Here is a 15,370-nt window from a genome sequence, read left to right as displayed (position 1 = left end):
AGAATAGCCTTGCTCTGTCCTGCCCCTGCTTTCACCATGTAAACTGCTTACTTTACCTTCCACCAAGAGTAAAAACTCCCTGAAGCCTCCCCAGAAGCAAATGCTGTCATGCTTCCTGTACAGCCTGCAGAACTGTGAGCCAGTTAAACCTCTTTCCTTTATAAATTACCCAGTCTCGGGTATTTCTTTACAGCAATACAAGAATGGACTAACACAAGTGGCAAGGCTGGATTTGAATCTGGACATTTTGGGTGCAGGTCCACGCTCCTAAGCTTTGCACTCCTAAACATTAACATGCACTGCATGAGCTTGAATCATAAAGTTAACAAGTTTATCCTGTCAAATATGAGGGTTCTTGCAGAGACTACCTTTGAGAATACCAGCATCAGGGATGTAAACCCTGGTGAATAAGCCTGCTACTGCTTGGTCATTATGTGTGTTAAGTTGGTGGAATTGAATTTCCATGGAATCTAGTTGGGTGCATCCATTCACAGCAGGGCAGGAGGACTCCTAGGAGGGCAGGGTTTGAATTACAGCAACCTAGAAATGAAGTGAGACCCTTGCCTGGAAAGTAAACACCAGAATGCTTATTCAAAAAGCAAAGCCTGGATTTGTTAGGCTCTCTTGAGAGATGCCATAATTATGAAAGGCCTTATCCCTGCTGGCTTCCTGTGCACAGCAAAGCCTAATGATGCTGACAGGTCATATAAGCTTGCACTAATGGGCTCATGTTTTATTTATTCAGGTGCTGATTTGACATTGCCCAGCCCCAGTGAATCTATGGATTTGGAAATAACTGGGTTCTCTCTCCATACTGTGATGTTATCTCCAAAAATGAAGGAAATGAGAAACAGGAAAGGCCTTGGATTCCCTGCAGATAGCTCCCATAGTTTACAATAAGAATTCAAATACTACAAAAAGCATTAGGGAACATTTAAAACACAAATCAACAGTGTTTAATATGATATATTGCAAAGAAATTTTTGGCACCGAAAGTCTCTCTTTAAGCAACACTTCCACCCAGTGCCAACTAAATAATGTAACAGCATCTGGACTCTTTCTAAATTGAGCATGAAATTATGTATTTCTCCCATGACACAGATGATACCAAAAGGCAACATTTCCTATAATAAAAAATGAAGGGTAAATTAAACAGGCTAAGGAAGACTCTCTTGTGCCTTCTTTGTTTTATTTTTAAATAACTTTTATTGTTGAAATAAAATATACCTACAAGAGTAAAAAATCATGGATGTATATCTGGGCACATTTTTATACATACCCAGGTAGATCCTACATATGTTAAAAGTATAATAAGCAAAAATTATGAATAACTATATGCTAATAAGTTTGAAAATTTAGACAAAGTTGAAAATTTTTTTGAAAAACACAAATTACAATTTTTATACTAATCTTAAGTGAAATTAAATACGTGAGTTCATAATGATGCTTTAAAAATTTGGCTCTCTTTGAAGGGTGATAGGGAATCAACTCATTGATTTTAATATTGTTTTTCTTAAAAATGAAAATAAGCATTTTTCCTGGCTTCCTTATAGAAATTGTACTAGATATTGTTAATTCCATCTACATGAGTATTTGAACAAGCTCCTCTGTCCTCTGCATTTCCTCTAAAATGGCATTTGGACTAGGCACAGTGGCTAAAGCCTGTAATCCCAGGACTTTGGGAAGCTGAGGTCCACCCAGACTTTGTCAATGACTTATCTACTTTCTGTTACTATGGATTTGCCTATTCTGGACATTTTATATAAATGAAATCTTATATGACCTTTGTAACTAGCGTTTTCCAGGTTTATCCATCTTATGGAATGTGTCAATAGTTCATTAATTTTTACTGGTAAATACTATTCCATTGTATGAATATACCACATTTTGTTTACTCATTTACCAATACAAGAACATTTGGATTGTTTCTGCTTTTGAGCTATTATAAGTAATTCCTCTATGAACATTTATATGCAAGTTTTTGTGTATACATATGTTTTTTTTTCTCTCTGATATATACCTAAGAATGGACTGGGTCTAGATAACTCTGATTTTTTTTTGTTTGTTTTTTGAGACAGAGTTTCGCTCTTGTTGCCCAGGCTGGAGTGCAATGGCGCGATCTCGGCTCACTGCAACCTCTGCCTCCTGGATTCAAACGATTCTCCTGCCTGAGTCTCCCTAGTAGCTGGGATTACAGGCACCCACCACAATGCCCAGCTAATAACTCCGAAAATTTTGAGGGTCTAGATAACTGTGAAAATTTTTCAGAACTACCAAACTGTTTTCCAAAATGGCTACACCATTTTAAAATTCCATCTGCAATAGATGAGGGTCCTGATTTCTCCACATCCTCACTAACACTTGTCTGTCTTTTTTTATTATAGCCAGTCTGGTGAATATGAAATGGTATGTTACTGTGATTTTTATTTGCATTTCTCTGATGGCTAATAATCTTGAGAATGTGTTTGTGTGCTTACTGGTCATTTTTCTGTCTCCTTTAGTAGTGAAATGTCTGTTCAAGTCATTTTTTTTTTTTAAATGTAGGATCTCACTCTTTCCTAGGGTGTAGTGTGGTGGCCAGATCACAGCTCACTGCAGCCTCCACCTCCCTTGCTCGAGTGATCATCCCATCTCAGCGCCCCTCTCCTTATCCCTAGTAGCTGGGACTACAGGTGTGTGTGCCATCATGCCCAGCTAATTTTTGTATTTTTTGTAGAGATGGGATTTTGCCATGTTGCCCAGGATGCCATCCATTTTTTAAATTGAGTCATTTGGGTTTTGTTGTTGATTTCTAGGAGTTCTTTATATATTCTGAATATTAATCCCCTCTCAGGTATGATTTGCAAATATTCTCTCCGATTCCCTGGGTTGCCTTCTCACTCTATTGATGGTTCCTTTGATGCACAGTAGTTTTTAATTTTAATTAAGTTCTATTCATCTATTTTTATTATTGTCAGTTGTGCTTTCGGTGTCATATCTAAAAAAAATCATTGCCTAACCCCAAGTCACAAGTATTTACTCCTATGTTTTCTTCTAACAATTTTATATTTTAGCTCTCATGTTTGGGTTTATGATTCATTTTGAGTTAATCTTTAAATATGGTGTAAGGTAGAGGTTCCAATTCATTCTTTTCCATGTAGATATTCACTTGTCCCAGCACCGTTTGTTGTATTCTTCCCCTATTGTAGTGTCTTAACATTCTTATTTGTTTATTTAATTTCTCCAACTTTTTATTTTATTTTATTTCCAACTTATATTTTAGGTTTAAGGGGTACATGTACAGGTTTGTTACATGGGTAAATTTCATGGCCATTCATTGAAAATCAGATGGTCACCAGGTTGTGTACCAGCAGAGCAACAGTTGCAACAGCTGTGCCCCATTCTCCTAGGATAGTCTGAACCAGCACATGCAGTGCTGGATGAGAGGATGGTGTAATAATTCCCTGCAAGAGATTATTTGAATATATTTTGCTCCGTAAGGATGGAGTGATGTTTCAGACTGAGAAAGCTACCAAGCAGTGCTCAAAGATGACTCTGACAGAGCCCTAGGAGCCTCCTGACATTCCACAGAACTCCACCTTTGAAGATCAATACTCTATTGGGGGCCCCCAGGTGCAGACCACTGTCCAGGTGTCATCGGACAGAAAGTCAGCCAGATCCTAGGAAATCTGGATTGGCATCTATACAGTCAAGGATTGTTGCCCTGTCCGGGAAGCATTTATCAAAAATTACCGTGTGATATTGTCCATGTGATTTTTTGACACATGGCTGGGCTTTAAAGATCCCTTGGTGTTTACCCCTCCGAGCACATGCCAGATGGCCCAGGCACAGAAGAAGAGCAAGAATTGTTCCTCGTGAGACTGTGAACACACAGAAGTTATAGCATTGGATGTCAGTTGCCAATGGATTCTGCTGGAGATGGTTTTGAGGCTAGTTGGGATAAGAATCTTTATTTGAGATAAATATAATTCTAGGAAGATACACATTGCTGTGGGTTTTTTGGTATGTTTGATTTTGACTACTCAAGATATGTTTACAGAAGAAAATTGAATGGAGAGGATGTGGTAACTTGGGCTGGCTAGATGGCTAATATGAACACTTCACATATTTCCAATGCCTATTTGGGTCTGGGTTTTCTGCATGTGCAGGTATATATCCAGTGCAGTGCAATGCCATACAAAGAAGGGAGAGGTCAGTAGGAGCAGTTTACCTTGGCAGGAAGGAGTAGTTTTTTACCAACATTGTTCCACATTGTTGGTGATAATAAAAAGCAGAACGATTTTGGTCAAAAATAAAAGGAAGTCAATTGACTATGACTATGAATGTTTAGAATTTATTTCTGGATTCTTGATTCTCACTCATTGATCTATATATATATATATTTTTTTTTTTTTGAGACAGAGTTTCACTCTTGTCAGCCAAGCTGGAGTGCAATGGTGCAGTCTTGGCTCACTGCAACTTCTGCCTCAGCCTCCCCAGTAGCTAGGATTACAGGCGCGTGCCACCAGGCCTCGCTAACTTTTATATTTTTAGTAGAGATGGGGTTTCATCATGTTGGCCATGCTGGTCTTGAACTCCTAACCTCACGCGATCCACCCACCTCAGCCTCCCAAAGTGCTGGGATTACAGGTGTGAGCAACCGTGCCCAGCTGTAATACATTTTCAAATGAAGAAGTATAAGCTGGGTATGGTGGTTCACACCTGTAAACTCAGCACTTTGAGAAGCTGAGGTGGAAGAACTGCTTGAGCCCAGGAGTTTGTGGTTGCAGTGAGCCGTGATTACACTACTATACTCCAGCTTGGGTGATGGAGCGAGACCCTGTCTCAAACAAACAAACAACAACAAAAAAGTGTGAGTCTTCCAATTTTGTTCTTTATTTTAAAGATTGTTTTGGCTAGTCTGGGTCTCTTGCATGTCTATATGAGTTTTAGGATCAGCTTCTCCGTGTCTGCAAAAATGTCAGTTGGGATATTAATAGCAACTGCATTGAATCTGTAGATAAATTTGGGGAGTGTTACCATCTTAATAATACTGAGACTTCTGATCCATAAAAATGGGATGTCTTTCCATATATTTAGGTCTTCTTTAATTTCTTTCAACATTTTATAATTGTTAGTATAAGCTTTGCACTTATTTTGTTAAATTTATTTATTTTATTATTTCGATGTTATTGTAAATGCACTTGTTTTCATTTTTGATTGTTAATATGGCTTGGCTGTGTCCCCACTTAAATCTCATCTTGAATTGCAGTTCCCATAATCCCCAGGTGTCATGGGAGGGACCCAGCGGGAGGTAATTGAATCATGGGGGTGGTTACCTCCATGCTGTTCTCCTGATAGTGAATTCTCGTGAGATCTGATGGTTTTATAAGAGGCTTCCCCCTCAAACTCTGCTTTGGTCTGCACTTCTTGCTCCTGCTGCAATTGTAAATTTCTTGAGGCCTTCCCCAGCCCTGCAGAACTGTGAGTCAATTAAACTTCTTTCCTTTATAAATTACCCAGTCTTGGGTATTTCTTCATAGGAGCATGAGAACGGACTAATACAGTTGTCCTTTGCTAGTGCATAGAAATATAATTCATTTTCGTATGTTGATTTTGTATCCTGAAAACGGATAAATTCATTTATTGGTTCTAATAGATTTTTGTGAATTACTTAGGAGTTTCAAGACACAGTCTGGAAATAGAGATAGTTTTACTTCTTCCTTTCCAATCAAAGGGCTGTTTATTTCTTTTTCTTGTCTAATTACCTCCATTAGAATGTTGAATAGAAGTGCTGAAATTGGACATCCTTGTCATGTTCCTCATCTAAGGAGAGATCTGTCAATATTTCAGCATTAAATATAATGTTAGCTGTGGCTTTTTCACAGAAGTCTTTTATAAGGTTGCAGAAGTTACCTTCTGTTTTTAGTTTATTGAGTGTTTGTATTATGAAATGTTGGATTTTGTCAGACTCTGTGTCTATTGGGATGATTATGTGGGTTTTTGCTTTATTTATTAGTATGGATTGTTATATAGATTAATTTTCATATGTTGAACAAACCTTGCAGTCCTGTGATAAATCACACTTAATCAAAGGGTATAATCCTTTTTATATGTTGTTGGATTTGGTTTGCTAGTATTTTGTGGAGAAATTTTGCAAATATATTCATAAGTGATATTTGTTTGCAGTTTTCTTGTGATTTCTTTTGCTTTCAAGGTGATACAAACCTCTTAGAATAAGTTGGGAAGTGTTACCTCTTCTTCTATTATTTGGAAGTTTGAGAAGCATTAGTGTTAGCTATTCTTTAACCATATAGTAAAATTTACCAGTAAAGCTATTTAGGCCTGGTTCTTACTAATTCATTTTTAAAAATTAATACTTGTTACGGGTCTATTCAGATTTTAGATTTTCTCTTTGGTCCATTTCAGGAGTTTCTGGCTTTCTAGGAATTTCTCCTTTCATTTAGGTTATCTAATTTGTTGGCATACCGTAGTTCAAAATATTCTTTTATATTTCTTTTTATTTCTGTAAGGTCAATAGTAATGTCTCTTCTTTCATTTCTGGAATTAGTAATTTGAGTCTTCTTTTTTTCCCCTTGGTCAGTATAGCTAAAAGATTGTCAGTTTTGTTGTTCTTTTTAATAAAATACTTTTTGTTTTATTGATTTTCCCTATTTTTCTAGTTTCTGTCTCATTTATTGCAACTCGAATTTTTATTTTCTTTCTTCTGCTTTTAATTTAGCTTCCTCTTATTTTTCAAGTTTCTTAAAATAGAACATTAGGTTGTTGATATGAGGTGTTTATTCTTTTTTAATATAGGAATTTATACCTACAAATTTCTCTCTAAGCACTGCTGTAGCTGTGTCCCATAGGTTTTGGTATGATGTATCTTCATTTTCATTAATCTCAAATTTTCTAATTTCCCTTATGATTTTCTTCAGTTCATTAGTCATTTAATTGTATATTGTTTAATTTCAATGTGTGTGCATTTCCCAAATTTCTTTGTATTTTTTTTCTTTTATTCCACTGTGGTTAGAAAGCATACTTTGTATGATTTCAACTTTCCTAAATGTATTGAGGCTTGGTTTATGACCTAGCATATAGTCTATCCTGGAGAATCATCCATGTGAACTTGAGAAGAATTTGTGTTCTATCTTTTTGAGTACATTGTTCTATAGATGTCTGTTAGGTAGGATTAGTTTATAGTTTTTTTTTTTTAGTCTTCTTACTGCTCTTCAGCCTACTTTCGACCCACTATTGAAAATGGGATATTGGCTGGGTGTGGTGGCTCATGCCTATAGTCCCAGCACTTTGGGAGGCTGAGGTGGGTGGATCACTTGAGGTCAGGAATTCGAGACTAGCCTGGCTAACATGGTGAAACCCCGTCTCTACTAAAAATACAAAAATTAGCCTGGCGTGGTGGCAGGCGCCTGCAGTCCCAGCTACTCTGGAGGCTGAGGCACAAGAATTGCTTTAACTTGGGAGGCAGAGTTTGCAGTGAGCTGAGTTTGCGCCACTGCACTCCAGCCTGGGTGGCAGAGCAAGACTCCATCTCAAAAAAAAAAAAAAAAAAAAAAACAAAAAAAAAGAAAAAGAAAAAGAAAATGGGATATTGATAACTCCAACTATTATTTTTGAATTACCTATTTTCTCCTTCAAAATTTTCCTTCTCTACTCTCAGTCTTCACATCTTTCAAGTCCTTTCGATTACGCTATTGGACGCCATATGGAATCTGTTCTTTGAACACTCATTGCTGTCTTTAATCTTTTCATTTACCACAATTTGGATAATCTGGGCCATCCATTACATCTTTCTGAAGATCCTTGAGAGACATTTCTGGCCTGATTTGGCTCGATAATGACTGGTCCAGTCTGTGCAGATATTTTGCTCTGTGAATGCAAGTTTCCAAAAAGATTTCCCAAAGGCAGGTAGAGCAAGTAGAAAACCACGAAGGCAACTGCCCTCCATATTGAAAGATCCCATCTGGGTTGCTATGGTCAAGTGAGAGAGAGATCAATGACACTCTTTCTGGGCCATTCCTGAATAAGAAATCATGTCAAGTTGCCCTCAAACACTTTCTATAATGAAGCTTTCCTGAAATTTGAGTTATTTTCTTGGTGGTTGTCCTGGATTACCACTAGCATGCTTACAGTAATCTAGTTTGAATTCATGTTTATTTAAACTAAAAAGCTTTGGCACAGCAAAAGAAACTATCAACAGAGTATACAGAAAACCTACAGAATGGGAGAAAATGTTTGCAAACTATGCATCTGACAAAGGTCTAATATCCAGAATCTATAAGGAACTTAAACCATTCAACAAACATAAAACCAATAACCCCATTAAAAATGGGCAAAAGACATGAACACACACTTCTAGAAGACATACAAGTTGCCAATGAACATATGAAAAAATGCCCAACATCATAATCATCAGAGGAATGCAAATCAAAACCACAATGAGATACCATCTCACATCAGTCAAAATGGCTACTATTAAAAGTAAAAAAATAACAGGTACTGGTGAGGATGGACAGAAAAGGGAACAGTTATACACTACCGGTGGGGAAGTAAATTATACGCTACTGTGGAAAGCAGTGGGGAGATTTCTCAAAGAACTTAAAACAAAACTACCATTTGACGGAGCAATTCCAGTACTGGGTATATACACGAAACCAGATAAATTGTTCTATCAAAAAGAGGCATGCACTTATATGCTCATCATAGCACTATTCACGATAGCAAAGACAAAGAATCAACCTAGATGCCCATCAATGATAGGCTGGGTAACGAAAATGTGGTACATACACACACCATGGAATACTATACAGCCATAGAAAAGAACCAAATTATGTCCTTTGCAGCAGCTGGAGGTCATTATCCTAAGGAAACTAATGCAGGAACAGGAAACCAAATACTAGATGGTTCTTTGTCATGGGGGCTTTCCTGTACGTTATAAGATGTTTAGTAGTATTCTTGGCCTCTACCTACTAGATACCAGCAGTACTCTCTGTTGTAACAATTAGTAATATCTCCAGACATTGGCAAATCACCTCCAAATGAGAAGCATTGGATTACAGGTTTATCACTTTCATGGATCTTTGAAAAATATTGGCATTTGACTATTGATTTGAATTTTTTTGTCTTCTGAATCTCTGTTTAGTATGTTGATTCTTTAACTTTTTGGACTTATAGAATACAGTTATAACTATTCTTGTATTCTTGTCTGCCAGTTCTAATACCTATGCCAAGGCTGGGTTGGTTTTGATGGATTTATTTTCCTCCGCATTATGGGTCGTATTTTCCTGCTTCTTTGCTTACTTAGTAAATTTTGACTGGATACCAAACCTTGTGAATTGTACTTTCTTGCTGGATATGTTTGCATTTCTAGAAACGTTTTTGAGTTTTATTCTGATAGACTATTAAATTACATGGAAATTGTTTGATTCTTTTGGTTCTTGCTTTTAAGATTTATTAGGTAGGATGAGAGCAGTGTTTAATCTGGAGTTAATCATTTTCCACTATGAAAGCAAGACTCTTCTGAATGCTTTACCTAATGTACCATGAATTATGAGGCTTTCCTGACTGGCTGGTGGTAACAGGCACAATTCCCAGCCCTGTGTGAGCTCTGCACACTGTTCCCTTTATTCATTTTGGGACATTCTTTCTTTGGCCTGGGGTAGTTTTCTCACATATTTAGGCCCATCTATGCTTTGCTAGCGAACAGTTTGCAGATCTCTGGAGTTCTCTATCGTGTGCTCCTACTCTCTCCTCTCTGGTACTCTGCCCATAAACTGTAGCCGCCTTGGTCTCCCTGGACTCAGCTCTACCTTCTAAACTCTGAGAGTCCCCTACATTCCACATGGGATTTTCCACCCTGTGCTGCATCCTGGAAGTTCTCTCAAGGCCATAATCTGGTCAATCATAATGTTCATATTGTTAGTTTTCTATCTCTGTGGGGTCACTCCTCTTTGTTGTCTGATGTTCAATGTGTTACAAACTTTGTTTCATAAATTTTGTTACTTATTAACAATCATTTCATGTAACCATTTATTTTATATTGGTCAGAAATATAAGGCTATGTAAATATATTTTTAAAATCTTCAGAAATGGGGTATGTTTTTAGGAAAATATAACTTACCAAATTTAACTAAAGAACTAGAAAATATGAAGAGATATGTAACTACAAAATAAATTGAAACTGAAGTCTGTGCAGAAATTAACATCAAGATCAGGCAGATTTACAGTCAATGTCTATAAATTCTTCAAGGAACAGATAACTCTAGTCTCATACAAAATATTCTAGAGAACAAAACATGAAGGAATTTTCTCAGCTTCATTTTATGATGCTAATAAACTTTGTCAACAAAACCATTCAAGGCAATAAGAGGAAAGTTTTAGGCTAATCTTGCCATGAACACAGATACATAAAATCTAAATCTAGCAATGTATATTTTTTGAAAATATTAAATCTAATCATGACCATCCCCTGCTTTGGGTTCTTCAGCGGTTTGTCATATGTAGAATAAAATCAGAATGCCTTACCATGGCTCTACCAGGCTTTACACAATTTGTTCTGTACTTGGCCCTCTGATTCCTCCTACCCCCTTCCCTTCTCTTTCCACACTTGTGTTTCACTGTCTATTACATATCACTTGCTTTTTTTTTTAAAAAACAACTCAGTGCTTTCATACTTGCTCTTCCCCACCTCCACGCCCCTCTACCACCCAGATCCATAAGGCATGCATGCACCTAACCTACCTATCATTTAGATTCAACCTCAAGCCTCACCTTTTTAGAAAGTCCTTCCCTGTCCGCCTTTCCCATATAGCCTCCATTCCTTTTGTCCCTCTGTCATCTTTCCTTGCTTTATCTTCTTCATGGCACTTATTAGTGTGTGATTATTCATCACTATGGGATTACTATTATCTTTTATTTGTTACTAGTACTCTCCTTCCTAGTATATAGAGTCTAGGAGGAAGAGGACTTAATTTGACTCACCTCTGTATTAGCATCTAGGACTACGCTTGATTCATCATAAGGGTTCTATAAATATAGGTTGAATTAATGGATATCATATCTTCTAAGTATCTGTTTTAAAGTTAAATATCTTCATGCTATATTTTTCCTTTAATGAAATGAATAAATATTTTGGAGTATAAGTTGGTTAAGTAGATAATTTAATTGTAACTTACAGTAAACACTTATTCATTAGAATTAATTGGAATAAACAATTACATTTTTATCATAAAATTCTTCAAACATACACAAATAGAGAGCTGTAAAATAAACTTTTTTACATGCTTTATACAGATTCAGTTATTATCACAATTTGCCCTACTAGCTTTATCTATTTTCCCCTTTTCCATATGATTCAATAAGTCGTGTCATTCTCCTTTCCAGAGCTAGGTGTGGATCTAAAATATGGATATTTTCTGAACTAACTACGACATTATTCATGTTTAGCAAAATTATTAACAACTCTTTTATGTCTTTTGGTATCCAGATCACAACCAGAAGCTTTCAATGGCCTTCAAAAGTATTTTTATATTTAGTTTGTCTAAAGCAGAATCCCAGAAGAACTCTACACATTATATTTTGTTGTTTAGTGTTCTTAAGTTAAGCAAAAACTCTAGAACAATTATCTCCTCACCTTTTTTCCATGCTACTTACTTGTTTCAGAAACTGGGTCAGTTGTCATACAGAACATGCCATGTATTGAATTTGTTTTTTTTCTGGGGCTGCCACCTAATTTGTTCTTCTATTCCTCATATTTCTGGTACACAGAAGTTAGCCACAGAGCTGGCTTAAGTTCAGTTTCTGCTTTCTTCGCCAATTTCATAGGTGATGCTTTGTGTTTGTATTGCGTCATAATAGAAGGCACACAAATGTCTGCTTGTTCAGCCTTTAGTGATGCTAAGATTCGTCGCTCGTTTTAATGGGCGATGGCTTGAAACTTGCATTATAAGTTCCCCATCAATTTATCCTTTTTTTTTTTTTTTTTGAGATGGTGCTTCACTCTTGCTGCCCAGGCTAGACTGCAGTGGCACAGTCTTGGCTCACTGCAACCTCTGCCTCCCGGGTTCAAGCAATTCTCCTGCCTCAGTCTCCCAAGTAGCCAGGATTACAGGCATATGCCACCACACCCGGGTAATTTTTGTATTTTAGTAGAGACAGGGTTTCACCATGTTGGCCAGGCTGGTCTCGAACTCCTGACCTCAGGTGATCTACCCGCCTTGGCCTCCCAAAGTGCTGGGATTACAGGCGTGAGCCACTGTGCCCGGCCCTCAGTTTATCCTTTAATTGTTTTCCCTACTGATGATATTTCACTAGGGGTTGCAAAATGATGGTTTAGAAAAGTTATTACATTTCTTCACGGATTAGCTCAATGTTTTCTGAGAAGAGAGACATTTTCTCATCCACCAGAGCTATTTGGTTTTCCTAAAATTAGGTTAAGCAATGAATCTTTGTATTTAAATTACAAATCTTCAGAGTAAAAAGTTAGTTTCCTGGTCTTTCCTACTGGTTTCCCGTGGGTCAGGTTTTTGTTTTTGATGTTGCCCTTATTTGACTTTCTCTTTCTTTTCTTCCTTTTTTGGTATAACTATACAAAAAAACGGCTATTTAAAAATAAGTCAATATGTTCAAATTAATTGCTTTTACTAACTGTTTTGATGCACAAATTGTTCCATTCTTGGTCAAAGAAGTTACTGAAGGCTGGTTTTGGTGCCATTTGAAGATTATCTTTTAGTTTTGTCATTTTTATCTTTGAAAGACTTCTTGATTTCTGTCATGAAAAACCATTCTGATTTTGGGAAACATTTACTTATAGATTTTTCATGAAGTTTCTTCCTTCCAAGTGTACATAGAGACTTGGACTAACTGAAAAAAATGCTGCCAAAATGTCCCTCTGGATTTCTTGTAGTAACTCATCTGTACACCAGCAATAAATGTATTATTTTAAAACCCTTTTTTTCTTCTGTGTTCAATCTTTAATACAGCAAGTATGTATTGAGTGGTTAATATATTCAATATAGTATTCCACTTTCTGAGTAAACAACAATAACCAAGCAAATCAAAGCTCCTGCTGACATGAAACTTACAGTCTAGTAGGGGAGATAGAAAAGAAACAAGATAAATAAGTGAGTATAATATGTTTTTTAGTGATAATTGCTAAGAAAAATGTATGTGTACATTGTGAAGATGAGTAACGAAGTATTGGACTTTTAGATGGGGTGGCCAGGGCAGGCTTCACTGAGAAGGTGATATTGGAGTAAAGACCTGGAGGAAGTGAATGAACAAATCATGGGGTATCTGGGAGAAGAAAATTTAGGTGGTAATATGTACAAAGGCTCTGCAGGGGAATATGCCTACTGTTGTCAAGGATTGCCAAGGTCAGTGTGGCTGGAAAAAAGGGTTCAAGAGGAAGAAGGTTAGGGCATCAAAAGACAGTGGTGGATGCATATTATGTAAGGCTTTTGGGGTGGCAATGAGAATATACTTTGTGGACCTCCTACTACAGAGAGTGTAATTGACGATGGGCTCCAGTTGCTGCATTCTGAAACCCACCAATATTTCTCAGAACTGCTTTTAGCTTATAACTAAGTATGGCAGGAATACTACAGTAGACCCATTTCTGGGAGACAATGGGGATTTCTCTAATGGGTGACATTGGCAAATGTACTTGCTGAACCTTCCTTAGATTGCATGGAGGTCTAGGATCCTTCCATCCAAACTTTTTTCCTCTCTCCCTTTCTTAGGTTCAGACTAGCTCCATGGTGATGGCTCTCTCAAATTCTTCCAGTCTCTACCCATTCTCTCTCACAGATATGCCCCAATAAATAATAATGTCCTTTGCAAACAGAGATAATCTGATTTCTTCCTTTCCAATTTGGAAGCCTTTTATTTATCTTCCTTGCATAATTGCTCGGGGTAGGACTTCAGTAACATGTTCATGATCTTAGAGGAAAAGCTTTTTTGGTCTTTTATACTTGAGTTTGCTGTTAGTTTTGGCTTTTTCATTTATGGACTTCATTATGTTGGGGTGGTTTCCTTCTATTCCTAGTTTATTGAGTGTTTTTTAAATCATAAAAAGGCAATAATTTTGTCAAAATTTTTTGCATTGTTTGAGATAATAATGAGTTTTTACCCTTCATTCTACTAATGTGGTGTTTTTCATTGACTGATTTTTTTGACTTTTTAATAATGGCCATACTCCCTGTTAGATGGTATTTCATTGTGGTTTTTATTTGCATTTCTCCGATTCGTGATATTGAACACTTTTTCATATGTTTCTTGGCCATTTGTTTTCTACTGAGAAGTGTCTGTTCATATTCTTTGGCCACCCTTTAATGAGGTTATTGTTTTTTACTTGTTGTGTCGTTTAGTTCCCCATTGAGTCTGTATATTAGACCTTTGTCGAATGCATAGTTTGTAAATATTTTCTTCCATTCTCTAGGTTGTCTGTTTACTCTGTCGATAGTTTCTTTTGCAGTGCTGAAGCTCTTTAGTTTAGTTTCCACTTGTCAGTTTCTGTTACAATTGCTTTTGAAGACTTAATCACAAATTCTTTGTCAAGATTGATGTCCAGAATAGTATTTTCTACTAGAGGTATTATAGTTTGAGGTCTTGCATTTAAATCTTTAATCCATCTTGAGCTGATTTTTATATATTTTAAAAGGTAAGGATTCAGTTTCATTCTTCTCCATATGGCTAGCCAGCTATTCCAGCAACATTTATTGAATAGGGAGTCCTTTCTCCATTGTTTACTTTTGACAACTTTGTCAAAGATCAGATGGCTATAACTGTTTAATAGTCTCTGAGGATTTTTTATATTTGTATTTCTGTGGGATAAATTGAAATGTCACCTTTGTCATTTCTGATTGTGCTTATTTGGATATTCTCTTTTTCTTTGTTAATCTAGTTAATGATCTATTGCTCTTGTTTATTCTTTCAAAAAACCAACTTTTGGTTTTGTTGATCCTTTGTATAGGTTTTTAGGTCTTAAGTTCATTTAGGTCTGCTCTGATTTTGGTAATTTTTTTCTTCTTCTAGCTTTCAGGTTAGTTTTTTTTTTTTTTTTTCTAGTTCCTCTAGGTGTAATGTTAGATCCAAATTTGAGATCTTTCTAACTTCTTGATATAGGTGTTTAGCACTATAAACTTTCCTCAGCACTGCTTTTGTTGCATCCTAGAGATTTTGGTATGTTGTATCTCTATTTTCATCTATTTCAAAGAATGTTTTGATTTCTGCCTTAATTTCATTATTTACCCAGAAGACATTCAGAAGCAAGTTGTTTAATTCTCATGTAATTGTGTAGTTTTGGAAGATCTTCTTGGTATTGATTTCTATTTTTATTCCATTGTGGACTGACAGTATGGTTGGTATGATT

The 15,370-nt window shown here is 36.5% G+C and overlaps 1 pseudogene; it reads left to right on the top strand.

Moving 5' to 3' along the window:
- Positions 1-345: 345 nt before the first annotated feature.
- On the top strand, positions 346-4,015 carry LOC100974813 (mammalian ependymin-related protein 1-like; annotated as a pseudogene).
- Positions 4,016-15,370: the final 11,355 nt, after the last annotated feature.

Source organism: Pan paniscus, chromosome 7, assembly GCF_029289425.2.
Source record: "Pan paniscus chromosome 7, NHGRI_mPanPan1-v2.0_pri, whole genome shotgun sequence".
NCBI lineage: Eukaryota > Metazoa > Chordata > Mammalia > Primates > Hominidae > Pan > Pan paniscus.
This window is presented reverse-complemented; position numbering and strand designations above follow the sequence as displayed.